The sequence below is a fragment of the Caretta caretta genome, chromosome 4 (genome assembly GCF_965140235.1).
Source record: "Caretta caretta isolate rCarCar2 chromosome 4, rCarCar1.hap1, whole genome shotgun sequence".
Classification (NCBI taxonomy): Eukaryota; Metazoa; Chordata; order Testudines; family Cheloniidae; genus Caretta; species Caretta caretta.
In genome coordinates, this window is record NC_134209.1 from 61354536 (window position 1) to 61380222 (window position 25687).

General features: G+C 42.3%; 1 long non-coding RNA gene across 1 annotated transcript in view; it reads right to left on the minus strand.

Moving 5' to 3' along the window:
* Nucleotides 1-404: 404 nt before the first annotated feature.
* Nucleotides 405-25687, minus strand: part of LOC142071871 (uncharacterized) — an 81610-nt gene continuing 56327 nt past the window's right edge. The window contains exon 2 of the long non-coding RNA XR_012668087.1: nt 405-550. This is a non-coding gene — a long non-coding RNA (uncharacterized LOC142071871). The remainder of the gene's footprint in view (nt 551-25687) is intronic.

The following is a 25687-nucleotide window of genomic DNA, read 5'->3' on the forward strand; positions in this document are numbered from 1 at the left end:
CCACCCACCTCACAAACATTTAATTGAAAGTACATTTTCTACATTCCGAACTGGCCCTGGGCACAAATATAAAAACACTGAAATATCCCAGAAGTTAAAATTCATTATTCTGCACACTAATAAATCCATGTTTATAGGAATCATGAGGACTCGGTATCCATAGTCACAGAACCTTTCCTGTCAAATGCTTTGTGTTTTTCTCTAGGTATAGTATCTGTAACAGCATGTACCTCAATACAAAAATTAGTCTAATAAAATCAAAACTATAAAACCAAAATGTGAGGATAATGCAACCCTTGCAAAATCTGGTAATACTTTACAATATGTAACCTAGGGAGCACTAGCCATTCACAGCAAGCTTGTGACACACACACACACACACACGTGAAAAACACCCTAACAAATTACACAATAAATTTTTTATTAGTGATCCATTATCAACCACCTTCTGCTACAAGGTCAAAGACCAAACCATACAACTCCAGAGGAGAAACATTCTTGCAATCCTCTGTTCCATTTCAGCTCCATCACATGGAAACGTTTTCAGAGTCTAAAGAGAAGAAAAGAATGAAATTGTTTATCAGAATAGCACAAATGGTTTGGGGACAAAGTGTGTGTCAGATGCCAAAAGGTGCTAACGCATCTGTCAATCATAAATTCAGATAGCAGAAAAGTAATGTTATACAGTACCAGTTGGCCTGCAGGCAGTGAGGGTAGGTGTTATCCAGAGAGTGCAGTATGCGCAATTACAGAAAATGATAAAGTATGTACTAAAAATATAGAAAAAGAAGGAATCTTTACATCTGGAACATCTGATTTTTTCAGGACGTGGCAAACACTGAGCCCATTTTGGGGATAAAAGAAATTAGGGGCCAGTATTATACTAAGAAAGATAAAAGGGTTGGGTGATTGGAGGTAGGGAGGAGACAAAAAAAAAAGAGTGGGAAAGTATTATGTTTGATTTTATCCAGAGAAGGAAAAGGAGATCAGATAATCAAAGTCAATATTAGAGCAAAGGTCTGAAAGGGCAAATTCAGTTATCTCCACGTATTGATGTTAATGGGGATGTACAGAAGTAGCTGGGGTTAGAATTTGGCCCTTTGCTTATATCATTCACTCTGGAGGTGATGGAATACCAGAGAAACAACAAACCTGATTCCAAAAGCAGATAATTCATGAACCTCTCTGGCAAACAAGACAACTTCTGGCCCACTAGCTAGCCAGAGTCAGCTTTTTTTCCTGATCCTGAAGAGATATTAGGGAACGGCAAATCAAAACAGACACCACACTCCTTCTTTTCATCCTTCACCTCACACTCACTCCCAAAATGTTTGTATTTTGAAGAACCTTTTTACTCATTAGATTTCATTTTTATTTATTAGGATTTATACAAATGCTACATGGAAACAGGGCTATCCAGGGCTGTAAACACTGTCACATATTGGAAATACACATACCAATGCAAATAAATCCCCTACATTCAAGAAAGAAAAAGAAAGCCCGTCAACTTCCAGTATGTATGTCCTAGTCATGTGCGTGTGCGCACACACACACGCACAGAGAGAGAGAGAGAGAGAGAGAGAGAGCTTTACAGCCATGCCTGAAAGTCAACAGATTTGGGCTAATTCAGACCAGCTAAGGAGAGACTTCCCAAGGTCTTCATAGACAATCCTGACAGCAGTTGAGTCAATACCACCTCATAATCAACCATATCAACAGCAGCTAATAATTCCACCAAAGTCAAAGATAAAAACTTCCATTGACTTCAGTGCGGCCAGGATTCTAACCCTGATCTTCATTCGCTGTCAAGACACCCTCTAGTAAAGTCACCAGTACAGTCTTTGAGCCATACACAAGCCTGCACCCAGATCGATAAATGTCAGAAGTATCTGAAGCATGTAAATACTCCGTAAAGCTTCATACCATTTGGGTGGAGTTCTGGGAGAGGGTGTTTAAGTAACTGGGGTAGCCTGGCCGGGGAGGGGTTAGCATTGGTCCTGGGGGCCAAGGAGCTCCATTTCTGAGAAGGGGTGGCCGGCCCAGATAATGTGCCAGGGGCCAATGAAGGAACCAGTGCTGCAGCCTGCTGAGGCTCCAGAAGCTTGGAATACCCAGGAATCCAGAGCAGCAGAGGCTTGGATTCCCCTCAGAGCAGTCCTAGTGGGTGACCAGGAGGAGACACTCGCTAGGTTCTGTGACAGTCCATAGCAAATACTGAGCTGCCACAGAAGAATCATCATCAGTGTAAACGCTGAAGTCACCAAGCACTGTCAGCCTTGAGTAGACTGTGCAACAACTGATTTTTCAGATCACGGGCTGATCAAAAAAAATTTTTTTAATCATTTAGTGTTAACCCAACTGAATTTTTTGGCAAACCCAAAAAAGAAAGAAAAATTGGGGTGGTGTCAAATGAAGTCTTTTGTTTCGTTTTCTAGTTTGCTTTAAACAAAGGGGATAATAAAATTGAGGCAAATTTCAAAATGAAGTCATTTGGAATCGTAAAAATCTAGTGTGTTTTTTTTATTTGAGGGGAGGTTGAAATTTTTTGTTAGTTTTCCACAAAAACAATGTGGCAAATTCAACACCAGATTCACAGAGTATTTCAGTCAACCCAAATCTGCCTTTTGTTCACAAAATATTTTATATACTTTTTTTGTTGGAAACATTTCACCCAGCTCTAGTCTTGGGTCACCCCAACACCAAAACATCAACCATTCAGGCAGTAACTTCACAGTGCAGAGGGACATCTATATATTTCTGCTCTCTGGAGTTCTGGCCAGGACTGGAAAAATAAGTGCCAAAATGCTACCAGGAAGGCTCATCTCAATATTTCCACCCTAACCAAAAATACAAGGTATCAGGAAGCTTTTAAAACAGCCTGTTTTGATGAGATTTCTAGACTGGCTTTAGATCTAAGAAGTTTGGACAAAAATCAGAACTTCTGGGTGGCTGTCCAAACCTTTTAGATTTTTCTCATCAGATTTGTTCGTTAATATTCATTCAGACAGTGACTTCACTGCTCCACCAATTTTATCAGCACTGAATCAAGGAATCACCTTAAGAATCAGAAATCACCTAATGAACTTTAGCTCAGAAGAACCCCAGATTATAAAAAAACAATTTTTAGCAGGTCTGTTTCCAGCAAATTGTGTGTAACGTTCGGTGTTTAACACCACTCACCAGGAATACTGCAGGAGGATATATCAGCAATGGCTTTCAACTGTTACTATTATTACTACTGCTGCTAAGAGCAATATGCTCAGAGCAATATTAATGCCAAGAGAAAACTGAAATGTGGTTGGTATAGGCCTTACTTTTATCTCCATTATCAACATTACTAATTTTTTTATATCACATTACTACTACCATGGGAGCACATAATGTGAAAGAGTGGCAAAAAAGCAAGAATCTGTTTCTGTCCTTCACTGGTTTTTATATCTAAACTCCCATCTAATAACGACAATGACAAAACAAGACAAAAAAAATTGAGTTTTAGTTTTCTCCTTAGCTATACTCCCATAATGAGGCAGGTTCTCTGCAAACCTTTCCCTCTTACCTGGATGTTCTGTCATAATGGATCAGCATGACAACATTTGTGACACGCCTATATGTTCATTTTTTAAGACAAAGAATAACTCTCTATATCCAGCCTGCCAAGACTGTGGCTTATGCGTTTTCATTCCCTCATGCTATCAGTCCTGCATTTTACTGCAAACATCACACAGATGTCTTGGTCAATGCACATTAAAGGCTTAGCTTGTCCACTTCTTGGAAAGGAAACCTAACGTTGGGAACATGCTAGATGTTAAAAAAAAAATAATAATAAAAATAAACAAATAAATAAAACCACCACACAGCTTCCTCTATTGAAAATGAAACTTTATATCTTAGGGAAAAATACAACATATAGTCTGTAGGGTGCATTATGAACCTGTTATTGCATATGGGATTTATGATCAAGATCTCTCTTCCACAAGGATCCCTATATGACAAACAATCTGCTTTGCAAAAGCCTTTTGTGCCATCTAGTGGCACTTCTTTACAAAACCCACACAGTCTTTTCCGCACAGGCTGTTTGGAAAAGATGAGCCAGGTTGGCAGGAAGAACAGCCCCTTAAGGCAGTCTCAGTAATGGATATTGAGCATCTTTTTACCATACCAAACCAGCAAAAGCTTATTTGTAAATCACAAAACTGTGCTGCATTTACAACAGATTGCCAATATGTTCATGAGATTCTGAAAGGAGAAGTCTGAAGTGTACTGTGTGTTTTTTCCCCAGTCACTGTCTCAACAGTATCATCTTGAAGCATACAGATAATGGCCAAATTCTGTTCTCAATTACAGTTGCATTGATTGGGAGTCGCACAGGTGTGTGGGAAGGACTTAGCCCAGAACAGCGCAGTGTATTGCAGAACAAAACAGATAAGAAGAGGTCTGGTGAGTTGAAAAGGTTTGATTTATCTTTGAGGTGAACAAATTACTAACTGAAGGAAGATACTCACAATCAGCTCTTAGAAATATGTTCTACAAGCAAGTAATTGCTATCTGCTAACTCTTAATTGCGGAAATGAATGCTAAGTTTGTGACTAACAATAATTTGTTTTTGTGGCATCTCCCCTCTGAGGATCTCAGTGTGCTTGAAAGACATCAGTAACTTCACAATCATGACACCCTTGTGACATAGGCAAGTATCATTATCCACACTTTACAGGGAGGGAAACAAGGCAAAGTGAGGTGAAGAGATTTGTCTAAGGGCATTTGGGAAGTGACATAGTAGGGAGTGGAACCCAAATATCCTGTCTCTTATCCCCAGATGATGCCCAAAAAGCAAGTTATTGATAGCAACATGCTTTACATTGCCTAAGAGAGGGGTAACAAATGAAAACCATTTTAAGTCCAATATTTATATAGTAACCAATTGGCTATGGGAAGAAACTTTATCAAATACACTTCTTAATATTGTATCACCTAGGAGCCCGAGTCAAGGACCAGACCCCACTTTTCATTGGCAATGTAGAAACACAACGACACTCCTGACTACAAAGAACTTACAATCCAAGTAATACCATGGAAATAGACACAAGACAAATGAGAAAAAATCAGAAGGGGGTAAGATTAGGTAAACTACAAGGCTATAATTCTCTAGCCCTTTTCTGACCTTTTTCTTCCCCTCCCAGCCCAGTGATCCATGTCATCTTGCATAAAGAATAGTTTAATTCTCTGAAGATATCTAGAAAGGAGTGATTTAAATGATTAAAGAAACCCATTTCCTTAAAACAGGAATTCGCTAAGAATGAATCCAGGAGCCTTGGAAACATTTGTTTCTTGAACAGCCTAAGCCCTTGAATCTTCTCCAAAAAGGTGGAATTTAGGGGTGGCAAAACCCTTTGCCAAACATCCCACCCCACCCCAAATTTGGGGTCCTAGAAACACAGAGCATCTCTGCTTTCATTTTTAAAAAATTTAAAGTTTCTTGAATTGAGGCCTATACAGCTTCCTGTTCCTGTGTTTTGGCCTTGTCAGTATATTATTTTTAACTGCTTGCAGACACATTTGCTGGCTAAATGTGGCTGGGGAAGGGAAGTCATCATGTGTTCAGTAGAATCTTCTGAAGACAGCAGCTATAGTTTTACTCTTAGTGTATGTGGTGGATAGAAAGATACGAGCTTTCCTGAGAATTTTAGAGCACATTCATTTACATTACTAATCAAGGTTAATGATCAAGAAATCACAGTCTGACTCGTAAAACTTTGCTATTGGAATCATTTTCCCTTTCCAGCTATTCTTTTTTAAACCTGTGGCTTGTCTTTTCCTGGTATTCCTACATGGTCTTATTTTTTAGTGCATACTTAAAGCATACATAAGCTTTTGACCCATGAAACACTGAACCCTAAGTGTTTTCTAACATAGGAATGCAGATGCTCTAACTAAGGTTTATAATCTTCCCCTCCCAGAGCAAACTAAATTATATATAAAAAAAAAAAAAAAAGATGGTCACAAGGCAGATCTCACACCTCCGTCAGCTTGTACCTGCATGTGCCTAGGTCAGATCATAATGATCTATTGTATAGATGATTAAGTGTAACTCCCAGAACGGAGAGGAATTGTATGGGATGGTCCAAGGTGGTTGGAGTGACAAAATGGATGCAATGAGGAGAAAAAGAAAAAAGGAAATTTAAATTGACTATCGAGAAACATTTCCTAACAATTAGACTGTAGAACAGCCTCTCTGGGGAAGTGATGAAAGCATCATTGCCTGTGTCATTTGCCTCAAAAATGGAAAAGCACTGGAGATTTGGCAAAGGTGAACTATAAAACTCAGGGCTAGACTGTCAGTTTATAACCTGCCTTGAGTACTGGGCAGCTGATAGTTGCACTACCCCAGGAGCAGACTAGGGAGAGAATTGTGACCTGACCTCCCTCTTACTTCAGGGAGAAGGAATCTGCTACCGATATATACCAGTAGCAGATTATGTCTCTGTCATTACTGGCTCAGCTATGCTGACTAGCACATAATAGGGAAGGAGAGTCAGGACTCTGCGCATACAGTACACTTGCTTGCCTACTCCATACCACCTGTGCGTGAATGGAGTAGCAGCCACTTGGGTTGGCCCATTGCTTAATAGTGAGGAAAACAGTATAAGATCCTATGTAGAACAGAACAGAACCCTGGAGTATGTTCTAGAGTGAGCTGCTATGCAGGCAGCCCACACACAGAAGTAAAGGGGCACCTTACTGTCCCTTACTCCTGGCTGAAGGTCCATAGGGTGAGCCATGGTCTTGCCCAGGTGACTGAATAGTTCCAGCTAGTAGACTCATTTCTCATCTCTATAATAATGTTTCAACTGTAGCATCACAAACAGCAACTAACTAAATATTTGTCATCACCCAGACAGTTGGATGAAGAGTGTGAAAAATTATGAGTGAATATTTGGGTAAGCTAAAGAGAAAGTCTGTTCAGTGTATTTGCACCACTTTGTATACTCACTTCTAACAGATATCTGTTAATCAAAGTTGTGTTTTACTTTTTTTTTCTTTTTTTATTAATAATTAGGCCCATCGCCAAAATGTTGTTTTGTCTCCAATAGAATGACTTTCAGGTGAAAGTATTAGTACTCAGTAAGTGGATGAAATTCTGTTGCTATGTCTACACACTTCACGCTGTGTGTGTGATCCCCAGTTAGAGGAGACCTGTTCCCATTAGCTCTCATTGATTTTGCATGCTAAAAATAGAGTGTCATCACTGCAGCATGAGAAGCAAGACAAGCTAGCGTCTCCAAGTGCATACCTAGGGTCTCAGACACATGTATACTCACAGCAGCTAGTCCAGTGGCTCTCAGACTTTTTTACTGGTGACCCCTTTCACATAGCAACCCTCTGAGTGTGACCCCCTTTATAAATTAAAAACACTTTTTATATATTTAACACCATTATAAATGCTGGAGGCAAAGCAGGGTTTGGGGTGGAGGTTGACAGCTCATGACCCCCCATGTAATAACCTCGCGAACCCCTTAGGGGTCCCAACCCCCAGTGTGAAAATCCCTGAGTTAGTCCCTCCAGCTACGCTCTATTTTTAGCATGCTAGCTCAATGAGAGCTAGCACAAGTATGTCTTCTCAAGCTAGGAAGCACACCCCTGCTCCAAGGGTAGACACACCTTGAGCTATGCAGGAGGTGAGACTAGATGATCTAATGGCTCCTTCTAGCCCCTTTTTTTATTATTATTTTTAAAAAAAACCCCACATACCACACACACAGAAATTTTCCCGACCAAGATAAAGCAGCTATAACAGGGTATCTTGCAATGTCATGCAAATTACCACCACTAGGCCAAGGGGCCAAGATATCTATGGGTTTTAGGGCTCATTGGTTACAAAGACAACCCAATGTTAGCATATAACTCCCTGGCAATATTTATACATTTAACTACCACAATTGGTTATATTTGTGTATGTAAATAGTCATTTAGCTGACCCAATGACAATTTGCATATTCCTCTTGCTATGGGAGCGTAATCATGATTCTTATGCTCACAAATTTAAGCTCAAACTTATGTATGCATTTTGCCCACAGACCTATAGCCTTCTGTAAAAATATGGCCCTTAAATTCCAGGGGTTTTACATTACTCCTGGCCACATGCAGCTATGAGTAATTATATCATTTTTTTCCTAAAAAGAGAGACATTTTAATTATGACAAAAACTGAAATTGGAAGACATAGGAGTAGGGAAATGGGACATTTTATGGAATATCCCAAAATATTAAACTAGAATTACACTATCGCATACTTTGTTGCTGATGTGACACTGTTATAGTCTTCAGGAGACCATTGCTCTAGTCTTTTCAGAAGATCAGGCCTACCATGGGAACACTTATAACCATTTGGTAATTGTAGAGATAAAGACATGCAAAAGTACATACGCAATACTAGAGGTGAGAGGATTATAAATAAGGCTAAATTTTTGTCAGATATTTTTAGTAAAAGTAATGGACAGATCACAGGCAATAAACAAAAGTTCACAGAAGCCAGTGACCTGTCCCTGACTTGCACTAAAAATATCCTTGACAAAAAGGATAAGCGAGTTCAGCACCCACCCAGCTGGGCAGCTGCAGGGAGTCCCCCTACCCCCAGGAGAGGGGCTGAGAACTGCAGCCCCAGAGCAGAAAATGTCACAGAGGTCAATGGAAGTCACAGATTCCATAACCTTCATGACACAATCATAGCCCCTTAACTATAAATGAATAAGATTATAAACATTGGTTTGAACTAGATATGAATGTGTGTCATAGGAATCACTACTGGGGCACCTCCTTGTGGCTGAATCTGGGGAATAACTCCACCCAGTCTGACACCCCTTTCTGTCTCTTGCTTGTGCAGTCGCCTCCTCTCACACTCCAGAGGTTGCAGTGTTTCTTGTTTGTGACTCAGGATGCTCCTTCTTTATGATTTGGCCCTCTAGCCAAGTCACTATAGTTTTCTCCTTCTGGGGTATCAAAGTCTCCCTGGATTGGCTGGCTAGGAATCATTCCAGGCAACCCTACACTTCAAGGCTATGCCACTTCCCCAGTGGCTTGTAGAGTAACTCAAGCCTCCCACTCCTCTGAATTCCAGCTCAGGGACCATTCAAATCAGTAGTCAAGATCTACACCATCCCATACCTTGCTGCTGTTTCTCTGAGCCTTTTGCTACTCCACCTCTATCAGGCTTCTACTCCACTATGCTTCTGAGTAAACTTTTCCTTCAGAACCTTATGCCTTCTATTCTCTCCCAGAATTTTCTCTTTTCCATCTCTAAGCCCAGAGACTAACTACAAGCTTCCCCACTTCAACCTCCTTCTGCCCTCATTTTCTGGCCATATGCCAGTTTCCCCCCTCCACCTCCTTCCTGTCCAGCTGGTCTCCATCCTCACTTAGTGCTTGCTCATCAAGCCTACCACTCCCTCAGGTGTGGCCTATCAGATTGTTTAACCCTTTCCAGGCTAACAGAGTGAACATCACAACATCACAACATGGGTGTGAAATCTAATGCCTTGAGTTGTCACACTGATGAATGTACTGAATAGACTAAAGTCTCTTTCAAGAACAACCTGCTGTATGATCAACTGGCTGGATTTTCTTGAAATCGTTAATGTACTATACAGATAATAAAATGTGTCTACATTTTCCATTTATAGTAAGAATATGTGCTATATGAAGATGCATCCTGAGTGATCCAAGACAAATGCATTAAAATGACAGAAGCGTTACTGAGCCACTCTGTTCCAAACCTCCATGAAAAAAACATTTACAGTCTGAAAAAATCAAGAGGGAAAGAAAAAGACTTCAGATTCCTAGTCCTGCAAAGACTGATCCTCAGCTCCAGCCTGTACTCTATTCCTTTCAAAGATCACAGGATATTTTCTCAGTTGCATGTTTTCCTTATATTGTCACACCAGGGCACGGGTGAAAGTAAAATTGAAAACTTATCGGTACGGGGCTGGCTCCCCCAGAGGGGGCGGAGCCTTAGGTGGAAGGGATGGAGGTCAGCATCCCCCAGCCAGCCCTTCCAGGCTGCCTGGCCTGGGGCTCCAGTGGCTATTTAAAGGGCCCAGGGCTCCAGCCACTACTGCCAGCGGCCGGAGCCCCAGGCCCTTTTAAATCGCCGGCCCCAGGGCAGCTGCTCCTTTTGCCCCCACCCCCATTGGCAGCCTGGGGGGGGGCAAAAGGGGCAGTGACAATAAAGCTCTGCTCCTTTTGCACTCCCCTTCATCGGCTCTTCTGGGTCGTCGCTGCCCCTTTTGCGCCCCCCTCCCATCGGTGGCCCTGCTGCTAGGGACCTGGCAGGGCCGCCAACTGGGGGTGCAAAAGCAGCAGCGACGTTAAAGCGCTGCCGCAGCAGGGTACTTAAAGTGCTGCCACGGCAGCGCTTTAAAGTAAGGCGTTAGGGGCCGGTACCGGCAGCCACTTTTTACCGGTACGCCGTACCGGCCCGTACCGCCTTACCTTCACCCATGCTCCAGGGAAATCTGTCCATTCAGTCTTCAGTGTCAATTGGTTATTCAGTCCTTGGAATATTTCAAGATCTCCCCCACATACACTCTTTTAGAATACCAAACGCGAGGACTAATAGTTGTTTACATCCATTTAAACATTTCTAATGACTCCACAGAGACAGATTTCTATAACCTAGCCCTCAGGTACTTGAGGAACAGTCTTGCCCCTAAGTTCCTCCATGGAGAGCAGCTGGCTCATCTTTACTCCATGTCCCCACATTCCAGTTGGACTGAGCTGGAAATGGAGCCTTTTCAGTTCACAGAACACCCTGCCTAAGTAGTTGCACCCAAATCCCTTCTTAGCTGCATTCAAGGCTCAGCAAAAGGCCTTAAGGTCAGTTAACTGTTCACTTTAGACTCCCTTTTTCACTAGAAGCAGAATCTTAGTACTGTGTCTGAATTCATTATAAGTGGACTTCTTTGTATTTACCTACATTATTTTAAGAAGGGTTAGGAAAAGCTCCTACAAAGATAAGGGTAGAATAATTTCTGGATTTTGTAATTATCATCCCTTATTGCCACGTTCTCAGCTTTTTTCTTGCAGTTAAAACCTCAGCTTCTCACAACCTTCAGACATACCGCAGAATCCTAATCTTTTGTGCTTGTTCCTCTGGTGCTTCAAAAGACTCACTGAGAGATTACATAAACAGTGGTTTATGTGGGGCTTCTGCCATCTAAGGAGATCAGTCATAAATGGCTCAGAAAGCAACAGGGAATGGGAACCACATTTCCCTCTCCTTCTTGCACCCCTATACTAACAGCTGCTGATGACCTCCTTTGGGGCTGCATAGCCCAGAGGTTAAAAAAATTGCTTTCTCACTATTCTGTTGCTATTTTCTTCTTCCATTTTAGATGGCATCTTTCAGATAATTTGGTCTAAACAGTATCTCCTCACCTGAGATGCCTACACACAAAATGATCCCTACAGAGAAATACTATGCTTTTTCACCGTGCCCTCTGCAGTCAACATTATACTTTGCATGCAATTATTTTGTGTGTATACCAGCCATTAAGAGTTTATTACCCTTTAAGAACCACACTCCCATGGGACCAAATGGTGAACCTCTCTTGCTCACCAATAGGAGTTTCACAGTCTAGCCCGTTACTGTTACTTTGAAATAACACACTGGAGGCACAGCCTTTCCTCTTCCTCCCAGCAGACATTATCCATTTTACCAAGTACCAAGACGTGGCCTGGTTCCAAACTTGAAATTCAAACTCAGCACCGGCTTTAGACAGCCTTTGCACATATTGGCAATGCTCCCTGTGTACGACAATGCACGACAAAGCCTGTATTCTCAAATTTCATTGTCTTAGGGTATGTCTGCACTGTAGTCAGATATGTGATTGTAGCACATGTAGACATATTAGAGCCAGTTTTGATCTAGATAACTTGGATACCAACAGCAGAGAAGTGAGTCTTAGGTAAGCTTCATCACAAGACAGCTGCCCAGATACATACCCATGTTCCCAGGCAGGATTGTACAGCCTGTACCAAAGTTTGTACTACCGTGGCTTCACTGTTAGTGGCATCCAAGTCTATGCATGTTGCCATCACACACCCTAACCCCAGTGTATACATATCTGTCACAGGGCAGCTGGTCTCTGTAGAATGACTGAGCCTAGCACCTCTGGACTGGAGCAGGTGAGCCTAATCCAGCTAATTAAAGAGGACTGGGCTACACTTGGGCCTATAAAGAGCTGCTAGTAGGCAGCTGGAGGGAAGAAGGAGTGAGACAGGCTGAGATCTAGGGTGCAAAGTTATGCTGGAGTGGAGTTAGTGCTTGGCGTGAGGCCCAAGGGTTCAAGAAAGCAGCCCCACAGATATAGCTCCAAGGGGGGAGCAGAGCTGGTGGAGGTGAGGAAGCTGCCAGGAGCTGGAGTGCTAGAGACCTCTGGGAGGGGTGGCCCTGAAGCCTGGTGGCCAGGTATTGAGTTAAGACTGTCTGCTCTTTGTTATAAAAAATAAACCTCTTTGACTGAAATGGGGCATGGCAGCACATGGTTGGAGCTGGGAAGTGGTAATCACCTCTGGTGGCACCATCCTAAATTAGAGAGACAAGGTGTGTGAGGTAATCTCTTTTATTGGACCAACTTCTTTTTGGTGAGAGAGACAAGCTGTCATGCTTGAGGACCTGAAGAAGAGCTCTGTGTAAGCTTGAAAGCTTGTCTCTCTCTCACCAGCAGAAGTTGGTCCAATAAAAGATTACCTCCCCACCTTTTCTTTCTAATGTCCTGGGACTGACACGGCTACACCACCAACACTGCATATCCTAATCAGGGGTTCCCAAGCTTGGTTTGTGGCTTGTTCAGGGTAAGCCCCTGGTGGGCCACGAGATGCTTTGTTTACCTGAGCATCCTCAGGCATGGCCGCTTGCAGCTCCCAGTGGCCGCAGTTCGCCATTCCTCGCCAACGGAAGCTGCAGGAAGTGGCGAACTGCGGCCACTGGGAGCTGCGAGCCACCGTACCTGCGGACACTCAGGTAAACAAAGTGTCTCGTGGCCTGCCTGGTTTACCTGAACAAGCCATGAACCAAGTTTGGGAACCCCTGTCCTAAACTAGACATTAAAAGATAAACAAGAAAGATGTTTAGTATTCTAGAAAGAGATGCTGTGAATCTTAAGACCACAGAAAGAAAGCTAAAAGGAGTTCTTTCAGAAGTTAAAATGTATGAGTATTTCGTTTTGGTAGAGAGGGAGAAGCAAGGAAAGGAGATGCAGAGATACGTTCTAGTGCTCCCTAGACTATGAAGTAGAATGCATGCTTCACTAACTAGTCACATGGCACTTTTCACCTTTCTAAGCAAGGATGCTTTTAAAGCTTCCATATCTGTCACTCACTGCTAATTCATGCACCCAAATGTGACACTGAATCTAGTGTCTTCTCCCCAGCTGCCATATGGTACCAGTGATAACTATCACCCACCCATCCCCCAGCATCCCTAACCATCATCTTTCCCTTATGAAATGATTATGTTTTTACTGTGCAGAGTAAACAAGTAACCGAGAAAAGGCATAGTGAAGAATTTCCTCCATTCTGATGTCCTTGACTGAAAGTTGAGATTCAATTGCTTTTCTTTCAAAGCATTCTGTATTTGATAAAGAACATCAGTGGCTGCAAATCCTCTCATCAAAGAGGCATTGACTTTTTAATTTTATAAATGTGGCTCTTTTCCATGAGGAATACAGAGAATTCATTAATAATCACACAGTGGAGAGTTCTTCCACCTACATATTCTTTTCCTCTGGCTATTGTATAATTACACAATCATTTCTTATCACAGAAACTTTTCTCTTTAACTTCTGTGTAATGTTTGACTGTGGCTTTTTCCTGTACGTCTCATGAAGAGAAAGAAACCCTGAAACATACATGTCCAGGGTATAGGTTTCAATTTTGTGTGGTTTTTCTTAAAATAAAACAAAGAGGACGCAGAGCGAGAGAAATAATATTCAGCAAAACATTCCAATCAGCTAGTGACAAATACACAGCTACTGGTGTAAGAAGTAACAGAGCCCTCAGGAAGCTGCAATCCTTTCTCTATTGGTTTCTCTTTTTTTTCTTAATTCCTTGTTGGTATTTTGTTATTAGTCCCCACACAGTAAACAATGGGTTGCAAATTCTGACAAAATAAACTGCTGAAATGATTATTCATTCCTTCATGAGATTACTCTGTGAGCCAAGGACTACATGTTCTGCATTCTGTGACTAAGATACAGTCCCATGTGTTTTCCCAGTTCAATCAAGTGTGCTAAGAACTGTCACAATAGTCCTTGATGCCAAGAAAATAAAATTTAGGGTAGAATTGTAAACCTGAGTTGCATTTTAATGGATTTTCATTTGCACCTGTTTTCTCCACTCTTTATTTTACACTTTTTAAATTTTTATTGACTATCCATTACATTCTTAGCATCCCTTTCAACAGCAAAAGAAAAGGAAGTTGTTATTTTACCTATCTGGATAATTGTTACTGAAATGTTGTCAAATTCTTAGAAGTGGCTATATTTCTTTCATGTCAAACTACTGGGACTGAAATAAAAATCCATTTGCAGGTTTGTTTGCATCTTTTGTTCCTTCTAGAAGAAGATGTTAAAAGAACAAATAAGTCAAAGTGATAAATTATGACAGAAAAAAACCCAACATTTGAATTGCATGATAATAGCAAGAGCATAGGGGTCTGAGGGAGGATTCTATCAGCATCAGAAAAGAACAGTACTGGAAGTTATTTAAAATTGATAGAAACCCTCTAGGATCCACAATCCCAGAGTTGTTTCCCTTTGGAAAAGCAGTTTTCAGAAGCTTCAATTAACCTTAATTGAATTCTGCCTTAGTAGTATCTGGAATTTTAATTGACTGGGAAGGTGATCATAAATCTCTGTTCAAAATACAGCTTGGCCATTAGCAAATCCCCTGATGACAAAGCAAAGTGTCATAGAGAAGGACTTAGCTATTCTGCAGGTAAGGCCAGCTTTTAGATCATAAAACAAACATTCAGAAGGAAAAATCCCCAGTAGTAAGAGCCAGTCCTATGAGTAGTCATTGTTCTCAGTGCTAATTAGCTATTAATAAGAACTAGTGACTTATTCCTGTGCACAGCATTCTTAAAGGAGTTACTTAAAAGAGTGCTTATCACACATTTTGCTTTTCCACGTACCTCTTCCTGCCAATATTCAATTATTCATCTAGGCCAGAGGTGGGCAAACTATGACCTGCGGGCCACATCCAGCCCGCGGGACTGTCCTGCCCAGCCCCTGAGCTCCTGGCTGGGGAGGCTAGCCCCCGGCCCCTTCCCCGCTGACCCTCCGCCCCCGCAGCTACGCTGCCGCGTGGGCAGCACAACTTTGCACCCACCCACCTCCCAGGCTTTCCAATAAGCCTCTTCTGCTGCTCTGAGCGGCATAGTAAGGGGGCGGGAGGAGGTGGAGATTGGATAAGGGGCAGGAGTCAGGGGACAGGGGGCGGTTGGATGGGGTGGAGGTTCGGGGAAGGGGGGCAGTCAGGAGACAGGGAGGGGGGGTGGATAGGAGGTGGGGTCCTGGGAGGGCAGTTAGAAATGGGGGTCCCAGGAGGGGGCAGTTGGGGGACAAGGAGTAGAGGGAGGTGGATGGGTCAGGCATCCTGGGGGGCCTGTCAGGGGGTGTGGATGGGGTCAAGGCAATCAGGGGACAGGGAGCATGGGGAGGTTGGATAGCGGGTGAGGTCCCGGGGGGGGGGGGCAGTCAGGGGCAGGGGGTCCCGGGAGGGGGCGGTCAGCAGACAAGGAGCAGGGGGTGTTGAATGGATCAGGGATTCTGAGGGGGGCAGTCAGGGGCGGGAAGGGGGAGGGAGTGGATAGAGGATGGGGGCCAGGCTGTTTGCAGAGGCACAGCCTTCCCTACCTGGCCCTCCATACCATTTCGCAACCCCAATGTGGCCCTTGGGCCAAAAAGTTTACCCACCCCGATCTAGGCTGTGGTTTTCAAATGAGTCCAAGGGAGTTAGGTGCCCAAATGTGATTGGGGTTCACGGGGATTTGAATGTCTAATTTCCTTGGACTGTATTGAAAATCCCCATCTCTATTATTTTTCCTTAGCATGAGCTTTAGCCTTGGAGACATCTCACAAATTTTGTGATCTCTGAATTGCCATAGGTCTTCTAACAGTATTGCACACTTATCACATACTACATTTCAGGCAGGAAATAAATATTTTTTCATGGTTAATTATGCACTAGTTAACCCTAAGATGAGTGTTCAGAGTGTGGTTGAAACTTATGATATGTCTATACTGTAGTTTTAGCCCATTCTCTTACACAGTGTTTTCCTCAACTACCCCTACCAGCTAAGCACAAAACCCTCAAGCAAATGTTTATTTGTGCATTATTTGATCAGTCATTAGGCATTTCCTATATAACATAATTTGTTGGTCTTGGTAAGCCAAGGATTTAGTGAAACTCCAGTGTTGGGTATGACAGACTGGAAGACATTTGGGGGGAGTAGCTAAAGCACACAGAGTGATTTCTCTGAAAGTCCATGTAGACCCCTAGACTTAAATGAAAACTTGTTACTAGAAGCAAAATTTAAACAAGGATATGTTCAACAATTAAGTTTAATTATCCATATTTAAATATTTAACTAAAATACCACAGTTTTGGTTTTCCATTTCAGAGAGTAGGAAAGAAGGTTCAAGATGGTCACCAAATTTTAACCAATTTTAGCCCCCTTTCTTCAAAAGATTGATTTTGAGAAACAAGAATTTTGTATGTAATAGCAAGGTCTTTAGGTCAAGGGTGTAGGCAATGTGGCATAATATACTGTAGTTAGAAGTGAGGATTTAATAGCCTATATCAGAGGTGGCTACATAAAACAGGGCAGCAGAGTGAAAATGTGATGTGTTTTGGAAAATGATCAAATGAATTACATTCCATACCTACAGCATATTCCAAACTTGATTGTAATGGTGTAAGTAGAAAAGGAGAATGACATTCATGATGGGCAGGTTGATGTTGAGTTGAGCATCTGTCCCCAGAGCACCTGCAATTTTACTACAGATTGATTTTATTGTTTTTTCCCCCTGTTTAAAGCCTAAGTGTCTTGCAGAGAACTCTGCCTTCTCTACAAGACTCATCAATAAGAAAGAGAAATGTGTCCTTGTCAAGGCTGCAGGACAGGTGTCTATACAATGGAGCCATCAGCAAGACTTCTCTGGCTTTTCAAACAGGTTTAGCAGTATTAATCCCTATTCCACCTCAGCAATGGAAAAAGCAGTTTAATGAGTCCGTTAATAGCAAGGAAGACAGGCTGAGAAGCTGTTTTTCATCTCTGCATGAGAGTAGGGATCAGGCCAGGAATCATCTGACTGGGTATGAAAGTTAGTTCTAGAACTGGACGTAGATAGATGATTTACAACTTAGTGATTATGACAAACTTAAGTTATTTTTTCCTAATTAAACATTTCTTGACTTAAGCATCATCATCTAATAGGTGACAAAGGATAGAATTACTGTGATTGCCTGATTGCCATATGCAGTTTACAGGGTTATACAATATGGCTGTGTGGTTTCTATAAGAGCAGCATTTTATGATGTTGAATTACACATGCAGATGACCAAAATAAGGAGGTATAGTGAATCTATAGAAGCATTAAAAATAGACTCCAAATACCAACAAAATTTAGGGGGTGTTTGAAATCTGGATCAGAATGTTATGGATTTGGTCCATCTGCCATATCAATTTTAATTTATACAAACATATAGAGTACACATACTTTTTAAAGACACCATAATAGAGGTTCAACTTAAATATATACCCCAAATTAAAAAACATAGTAAGAGAACCAAAAAAGTGCCACCGTGGCTAAACAACAAAATAAAAGAAGCAGTGAGAGGCAAAAAGGCATCCATTAAAAGTGGAAGCTAAATCCTAGTGAGGAAAATAGAAAGGAGCATAAACTCTGGCAAGTGAAGTGTGAAAATATAATTAGGAAAGCCAAAAAAGAATTTGAAGAACAGCTAGCCAAAGGCTCAAAAAGTAATAGCAACATCAATTTTAAGTACGGTATATCAGAAGCAGGAAGCCTGCTAAACAACCAGTGGGCCATTGGATGATCGAGATGCTGAAGAAGCACTCAAGGACGATAAGGCCATTGCAGGGAAACTAAATGAACTCTTTGCATCGGTCTTCACAGCTGAGGATGTGAGGGAGATTCCCAAACCTGAGCCATTCTTTTCAGGTGACAAATCTGAGGAACTATCCCAGATTGAGGTGTCATTAGAGGAGGTTTTGGAACAAATTGATAAGCTAAACAGTAATAAGTCACCAGAACCAGATGGTATTCACCCAAGAGTTCTGAAGGAACTCAAATGTGAAATTGCAAAACTAATAACTGTAGTCTGTAACCTATCATTTAAGCTTCTGTACCAAATGACTGGAGGATAGCTAATGTGATGCCTATTTTTTAAAAGGGCTCCAGAGCTGATCCCGGCAACTATAGGCCAGTAAGCCCGACTTCCGTAAAGAACAAAATTGTCAGCTACACAGATGAACATAATTTGTTGGGGAAGAGTCAACATGGTTTTTGTAAAGGGAAATCATGCCTCACCAATCTGCTATAATTCTTGAGTGGGAGGTCAACAAGCATGTGGACAAGAGGGAACCAGTGGATATAGTGTACTTAGATTTTCAGTAAACCTTTGACAAGGTCCCTCACCAAAGGCTCTTAAGCAAAGTAAGCTAGCTGTCATGGGATAAGACGGAAGGACCTCTCAAGGATTGGTAACTGGTTAAAATACAGGAAACAAAGGGTAGGAATAAATTATCAGTTTTCAGAATGGAGAGGTGTCATAACCATACAGCTAAGGGTAGCCTAGAATTCCTGCTTACCTGTAAGGGGTTAAGAAGCTCAAATAACCTGGTTAGCACCTGACCAAAAGGACCATTGGGGAAAGAAGATACTTTCAAAGTTTTAACCTAAGCTGGTAGAAGTAAGCTTAGAGGGTCTTTCATGCGGGTCCCCACATCTGTACCCTAGAGTTCAGAGTGGGGAGGGAACCCAGACAAGAGGTAAATAGTGGTGTCCCACCAGGGTCTGTACTGGGACCAGTCCTATTCAACATATTCATAAGAGATCTGGAAAAAAGGGTAAGCAGTGAGGTGGCAAAATTTTCAGATGATACAAAACTACTCAAGATCGTTAAGTCCCAGGCAGACTGTGAAGAGCTACAAAAGGATCTCTCAAAACTGGGTGACTGGGTAACAAAATGGCAGGTGAAATTCAATGTTGATAAATGCAAAGTAGTGCACATTGGAAAACATAATCCCAACTATGCATATAAAATGATGGGGTCTAAGTTAGCTGTTACCACTCAAGAAAGAGATCTTGGAGTCATTGTAGATAGTTCTCTGAATACATCCACTCAATGTGAAGCAGCAGTCAAAAAAGTGAACAGAATGTTGGGAATCATTAAGAAAGGGATAGATAATAAAACAGAAAATATCAAATCCATGGTATTCCCACATCTTGAATACTGCATGCAGATGTGGTCGCCCCATCTCAAACAAGATATATTGGTATTGGAAAAGGTTTAGCAAAGGGCAACAAAAATGATAAGGGGTATGGAACAGCTTCCATATAAGGAAAGATTGATAAAACTGGAACTTTTCAGATTGGAAAAGAGATAACTAAGCGGAGATATGAGAGAGGTCTATAAAATCATGACTGGTGTGGAGAAAGTAAAAAAGGAAGTGTTATTTACTCCTTCTTATGACACAAGAACTAGAGATCACCAGATTAAATTAATAGGCAGCAGGTTTAAAACAACAAAAGGGAGTATTTCTTGACACAACGCACCATCAACCTGTGGAACTCTTTGCTAGAGAATGTTATGAAGGCCAAGACAATTACTTATTAATGGGGTTCAAAAAGAACTAGATAAATTCATGGAGGATAGGTCCATCAATGGCTACTAGCCAGGATGGGCAGGGATGGTGTCCCTAACCTCTGTTTGCCAGAAGCTGGGAATGGGAGACAGGGAATGGATGTCTTGAATGCAGGGAATGGTCCTGTTCTGTTCTTTCCCTCTGGGGTACCTGGCATTGGCCACTCTCAGAAGACAGGATACTGGGCTAGAGGGACCTTTGGTCTGAACCAATATGGCTGTTCTTATATAGAATATATATGTATTATTGACTATATATATCATATACTTTTCTGTGTAGGCTATAGACAGAAAGATACAAAATAACATGTAGGCTTGATCCAAAGCTCATTGGAGTAAATGGAAGGATACCCACTGATTTCAGTGGGCTTAGGGTTGGTTCCTAAGGTTACCCAGTTAAGCACACAAAAGTTAGGATACCCAAAAATCTATGTTAAGTGTGCAACCTTAAATCTATCCCTTTGTGCCTACACATTACAAATAAGTCTTTAATTACACAATCATATACTGCTATATCATACAATTATCCTACAACCTTAGATACATACAAAGCATCTCATAATATAGTTTCATTCTTTGTAAATTTAAACAAATTTCCTTCCCATAATGACTAACTACATCTCTTTCAGCTTACAAATTTTACATAAATTTTCTTCCTTAAGGTATGGATTTGAATAATTATATTAGCACTGATGCATTATACATTCAACGGGATATTTTTGTTTTCCCTTGGCAACAGATAAATCTCTGAAGAGTAAACTATTATTGTATTATCTCACAAGCAGTTTCCCTTGGAAATACATGATACATATTATTGTATTAACAGTGTATGTGTTCTTATTTGATTAGATTTAATATAGAAGTGAAATAATTTGTATTTTCATGTTGCCTGTCTTCAGAGTTGGTCAGGAATTTTCTGTCAAATGCTTTTTTCATAGAAAAATGCAGTTTCTACAGAATAGAAAATTTCCACTGGACATTCTGTTCAGGTGGGGAGGGTAGATTTTCCATCAGAAAATCAAAATTAAATCTCTCATTTCAGATCATGTCAACCAAAATCTAAACATTTTGGTTTGTTGAACCAAATCAAAACATTTCTGGTCAAAGTAATGCAATGCATCATGGGAGTTCCGGGACCACAGTGCATCATAGGAGATGGAGTCTAGCCGGGAAGCATGGTGTAAAAAAAGGCAAGCTGGCATGAAGTACTTGAACCAAAGCTCCTATAAGTTCCCACAGCAGTTTAATATTGAATGAAGGTGAAACTAAAAAAAAAAAAAAAAAAATTTGGGAGTGTCAAAACATTTCAATTTCACATTTCAAAACCAAATTTTTTGGAACTTGCCTTTCCATGAAAAAACTTTAAGGTTTTGACTTTTTGTCCCAACTCAGGATGAAAACAAAATTTTGAAATATCAGAATTTCTCATGGGATGGAAATTCTAATTTTCAACCAGCTCTATTATTTTCAAGCATTGGGAGTGGGGGTGAGAGTACATTAAATATGGCTTGATACGTGCAAAGAATTAAGATTAGTCAAGGTATGATGTAGAAATAAAAACTCAAGACCACTTGCCTCCCAGCTTTGTGCATTAACAATGCAGAGATCACTGTGGCTAGATCCTCAGCAGAGAGGAAGGGATGCAGTTTTGTAGAAAGGGAAAAGTAGAAGAAGGAATTTCTCACCACTTTTGCTGTCTGAGTATCCAGGACTAGTGATGAGTCCAGTAAGAGCTCGAGCCTTTGTACTACTTTGATGTAGAGAGCATAAGTGTTTAATGGAGGTTGAGATGCAATGTCTTGGCTAGCTGCTCGGTTTGCTCCTCTTATTTCCAACCATTGTCACTTCAGTCTGGTCAGGATTTACTAAATTACAGCCCGATCATGCAAGGTGTTGCATGCCTTCTGCCTTAGGGCTGAATCTGTGGCCACGAACGCAGTCAGAACGTGGCAAGTTGCGCTGAGCACACTGCAGGATCAAGGCCTTAACATGACAATATAATTTAAGTGAACAAAGAAAAATTAGTGTGCCTGATCCTGCTTTCTGGTTTGCACCATTGTAACTCCACTGACTGTGGTGGGATTAGCCCTGGTTACACTGTTGTCAATGCAAGAAGGATCTTGAGGTTGCTTTAAAAATAAAGGGTGGTGGGGAGGAAAGGTGATTTTGAAAAATTGGTAACAAAATAATATACAAACTTCAAATCCACCTAAATTTGTAATCCAAAACAGCGCAAAGCTGCAATTGAATCTGAGGTCTGTAAAAGTAGTTGAAAGTCCTACATATGTTGTTAGACCACTAATCCACTGTACCTGAAGACTAACTCCCAGTTCCAGGGGAAACTTCAACATCAGAGGAACAAGTGATTTTATGGACCTTTATCATGCTGGCTTATTGACTGATCTCAGCAGCAAAGGCAGGTCACTACCCTGAGATGGAAGAGAAAAAAAATACACTGTTCTTTGGATCACTTAGTGTCTGTACCAAGAATATGAGATTTGCCAGGACTAGCTGCTTCTAATAAGTATCACCAAAAAGTAGTGGTGTAAAGAAGTTTCAGTATTAATATCAAGTGAAAATGGAGAATAATGGTGTCAGACATGTTGATTGGAAATTGGATGTAGCAGTAAAATCTACGTATAAATCAACCTGTGAGAATAAAGCAACGCTTCACATTTTTAATTCATTGCAAAAGCGGCCTGCAAAGGAAAAAAACAGGGCTGTCTTTTTTGTTCCTTTCTCGTGAATAACAGAATACCTGAAAGGCATTTACAAAACTAGGGATATTTTTCCGCTTCTTTTTTATGCAGATCTTGTTTACCCTGTTTTTCTTGAAAGACTTTATGGCCAACTGAAGAACTAGTGGGATGAGGACATCAGAGATCCCCTGCAAATGAAAGCTGGTTAACTGACTGGGAAAGTGATTTGTATTCAGAATGTTTAACACAATTTGGGTATTTTGTTTGTTTTTGTTAAATAGATATTAACTCAAAAACCTGAGAAATATTATTTATTATTTGTATTACCATAGCACCTGGGGACTCTAATCATAGATCAGGACCCCACTGTGCCAAGCACTGTACAAACACAGAACCAAAAGATGGTCCCTACCCCTTAAGAGAAGAGATGTCTTTATTAAAGATTCAACATCCCTGTGACCCTTAAGGGCTGAGAAAGTCCATGCTGCACATTGCTGATACAATCATAGAATCATAGAATATCAGGGTTGGAAGGGACCACAGGAGGTCATCTAGTCCAACCCCCTGCTCAAAGCAGGACCAATCCCCAACTAAATCATGCCAGCCAGAGCTTTGTCAAGACTGACCATAAAAACCTCAAACCTCAAAGGAAGGAGATTCCACCACCTCCCTAGGTAACGCATTCCAGTGTTTCACCACCCTCCTAGTGAAAAAGTTTTTCCTAATATCCAACCTAAACCTCCCCCACTGCAACTTGAGACCATTACTCCTTGTTCTGTCATCTGCTACCACTGAGAACAGTCTAGGTCCATCCTCTTTGGAACCCCCTTTCAGGTAGTTGAAAGCAGCTATCAAATCCCACCCAAGAAAAATCAGTGGAGACTAGATTGTATATCCCTGTAATTTATAAAAATAAAAAATACCAGGAAAGCGGGAGGAAGGGAGGGGACATTTCCAGGGCTTCTTTACACATCATAAGGAAGCAAAAAGAGGGATACACACAGTATTGTTTCCTTTGCTGGTGCTCAAATAAATTGGTTAGTCTCTAAGGTGCCACAAGTACTCCTTTTCTAGTGTTAGTGAAAAGTTCCAGATCGTCAGTCTATTTATCCAAAGAACAGACCCAGAAAAGACAGTGACAGCACAACCCTTCCCACACTCAGGGACAGATTTAAGATAAAGGCCCAGCAGATAAATGAACAGGAGGGGGAGGGCAGGTAGGCAACAATAACATTGAGCCTGGGGTTTGGAGAAGAGAAAGGGATAAGACTTGGAGATTAGGTTTTGGGGGTGGAGACCACCCTTCTTATTCCCCCATCCCATTTTGTGTCTCAGAGCCCTATTCCTTCCCTCAATCCCCAATCTCCCTCTCTCGATCTCTCCTTCCTTGTGTACACTCTCACGGGCAGCCGCACTCTCACCTCATCCCTTTCCCATTCATACATCATTCTATCTCATCTGCACCACATGCACCCAGTCTGCCACTCAGAGAGAGATGGCACCATCACCTCTGCTGCTTGGATAGCAGGGTGCCACAAACAAGATCATCACACCCCTCCAGCAGTGCTCAAATTACAGAGGAGTCAGAGGAGGCCAGGCCCCCTTGCTACTTTTAGGGCAGAGATGGGCAAACTACGGCCCAGGGGCCACATCTGATTCTCCAATGTTTTAATCCGGCTCTCGAGCTCCCGCCAGGAAGCGGGGTCCGGGGCTTGCCCCGGTCTAATCCTCCAGCCGGGGAGCGGGGTCGGGGTCTTGCCCCAATCTGCACGACTCCCGGAAGCAGTGGCACATCCCACTCCAGCTCCTACATGTAAGGGCAGCTGGGGGTTCCATACGCTGCCCCCACCCCAAGCACTGCTCCCACAGCTCCCATTGGCCAGGAACTGCAGCCAATGGGAGCTGCAGGGGCGGCACCTGCGCACAGGGCAGCGCGCAGACCCGCCTGGCTGCGCCTCCGCATAGGGGCCAGAGTGGGGACATACCGCTGTTTCTGGGAGCTCCTTGAGGTAAGTGCTGCCTGGAGCTTTCCCACCTGACCTTCTTCCGTGCCCCAACTCCCAACCCCAGCCCTGATCCCCCTCCCACCCTCTGAACCTCTCAGTCCCAGCCTGGAGCACCCTCCTACACCCCCAACTCCTCATCCCCAGCCCCACCCCAGAACCTGCACCCCCAGCCGAAGCCCTCATGCACTCCTGCACCCCAACCCCCAATTTTGTGAGCATTCATGGCTGGTCATACAATTTCCATACGCAGATGTGGCCCTCGGGCAAAAAAGCTTACCCACCTCTGTTTTAGGGGCTACCTCATTTCTGTCTTATTCAAAGGCGCTGCAGGGGAGGCATCTTTTGGCCTACTGACTTCTTACCAGTGGTGTAGTGCTGCTCAGCTGTGTGGGTGGCATGGCTGTGGCTGTGGCATGGATGGCAGCTTGGGCTAGCTGCCCAAAAGCCAGCCCGCCTCCCTGTGTCTGAGCTCAGGAAGCTAGCAGCAATGCCCATTTGTGCTCAGGAGACTACTATTGCCCTTGGGCTGCTGCTGCAGCCTTGCTCTTCATGGAGCTGTAGGGCATGGTGCCATCTCCCCCCTGCTCCTGCTGCTGATTGCCTCTGTGCTAAGGTAAGGGACAGATGGGTTGGATGCCCACTACCCGCTCCCATGTGCCAGAGCAGTGCAGGGGGAGAAACAGAGGGCTGTTTCAGGATCCATCAAAGGCCATTTACACTCTGCTGCTACTGGGCTGCTCTGTTAACTCAGACCTGGAACCATAAGCCCTTGTAGAGTGATGGATCCAAAGCCTAGAGGCAAATATATCCTGCCACTGTTAGTCTCTCTCCACTGTTTGTACCAAAGGCTCTGATAACAGGCACATTCCCTGCCTGGCTGCATATTCCTTGCCTTAGTGCCCCTTATACTTTCCCCAGGATTAATCCACCCACCGTTATAAGACTCAAACTTTTCATGTCTTGTCTCTTTCTAACAATCCCTCCTGCACCGTCTTAAAGTTTCACCATCAAAAGCTGCCCTGGAGGAGGGGAGAGGATA